Consider the following 1,696-nt stretch of genomic DNA (forward strand, 5'->3'; position numbering starts at 1 on the left):
CTTTTCTCCCAGCTCCTCCTACATTTCTCATTCTATTTTTTATTTTTTTCCTCCTTTTTTTTTAATTTTTTCCCTCCTCCAGCCACGGGCGAGGCCCCGCCCCCGCCTCACGTGACCTCATTCCTTTAGGGTGTTCGCGCAGAGGTGCGGAGGAGGGAGGGGAGAACGGGGCGCAGATTGGAGGGACCCCCCCGCCCCGCCCCCCTTGTCCTCGCCGGCGTGGGGGGTCCGGCCGGGACTCCCGGCCCGTTTCCCCCTTCCCACGATCTGTTCAGGGACAAAACGCGATCTAGCCCCAAAACCACAAGAATTAGCACCAAATCTGCGTTGTGGGAGCCCGCGCTCCTCGCTAATRGTGGCCTAGGTGGAGCTGGGGGTCTCCGTGTCCCCCTCTCCCCTCACCATGTCCCCCTCCCCGTCGGCTGCTCCTGAGCATCCCGGGACGTTTTCCAGCCCTAGCAGGGAGCAGCCCGTGTCCGTCGGGTCCCGGACATCCCCGGCCCTGGCATCGTCAGCGGGACCCTGGGCAGCGGCCCGGGACCCTGGCAGGGGCCGCCGCCCCCCGCTCGGTGCTGCAGGGGAGGCCCGGGAATCCGCGCCGGGACGAGGACGTAAAAGGAAGGGGAAGAATTGAAATAAATTTAAAAAAAAAAAAAAGGAAAAGAGAAGAAAGAAGAGACGAGTCGGGCTCGCGCGGCCGCTGCGTGGGCGGGCCGTCCCACGGGCCCGGGGCCGCCCGAGCTCCCGCTCGAGAGCGCCGGCCGCGGCGCTGGCTGCAGCGCGGTCTCTGTGGCGCAATCGGTTAGCGCGTTCGGCTGTTAACCGAAAGGTTGGTGGTTCGAGCCCACCCAGGGACGCGAGCGCATCTTTTCTTTCCATTCATACATATCTATATTTTTTTCATTTAATTATTCCAAAGGCGCGAGCAAAGGCAGACAAAGAGAGGCGGGAGCTGGAAGTGGAGGTGACTGCGCTAGCCCACACAGGCCGGCGTCTCATTTCTCAAAGGGTCTTTGGCTTCATCAAACCCTCCACACATCCAGATGTGCACACGAATCCAGCTGTGCCCCCCCCACCTGGGGAATCCCAACACGCATCCAGCCATGGAACCCCCATCCAGCTGTGCAACCCCCTAACTGCAGCATCCGTCATCCAGCTGTGCAACCCCCCAACTGCAGCATCCATCGCACACAGCCAGCTGTGCAGCACCTCCCCCAGCTGTGCAAAGCCCCCATCGAGCTGTGCATTGCCCTCCCAGCTGTGTTGCACCCCACCACCTCTGCACGCCACCCCTAGGTGTGCAATACTCCCCCAGGTGTGCAATACTCCCCTGGATGTGCTAAGGTCTCCCGGCTTTGCATTGCCCTCCAGCTGTGCATTGTCCCCTCCAGCTGTGCATTGTCCCCTCCATCCTCCCATTAACCCCCAGCTTTGCATTGTCCCCTCCAGCTGTGCATTGTCCCCTCCATCCTCCCATTAACCCCCAGCTGTGCATTGTCCCCTCCAGCTGTGCATTGTCCCCTCCATCCTCCCATTAACCCCCAGCTGTGCATTGCCCCCTCCAGCTGTGCATTGTCCCCTCCAGCTGTGCGTTGCCCCCACGCTCTGCATGGCCCCCTCCAGCTGTGCATTGCCCCTCCAGCTGTGCATTGCCCCTCCAGCTGTGCATTAACCCCCCAGATGTTCATTGTTCCCC

General features: G+C 61.2%; 1 non-coding gene across 1 annotated transcript; it reads left to right on the top strand.

Annotated features, from left to right (window-relative positions):
- The first annotated feature begins 783 nt into the window (after positions 1-783).
- On the top strand, positions 784-857 carry TRNAN-GUU. The gene has a single exon. It is a non-coding gene; the product is annotated as a tRNA-Asn (tRNA).
- The last annotated feature ends 839 nt before the right edge of the window (positions 858-1,696 follow it).

This window comes from Nothoprocta perdicaria, unplaced genomic scaffold, assembly GCF_003342845.1.
Source record: "Nothoprocta perdicaria isolate Ctin4 unplaced genomic scaffold, notPer1 scaffold_121, whole genome shotgun sequence".
NCBI lineage: Eukaryota > Metazoa > Chordata > Aves > Tinamiformes > Tinamidae > Nothoprocta > Nothoprocta perdicaria.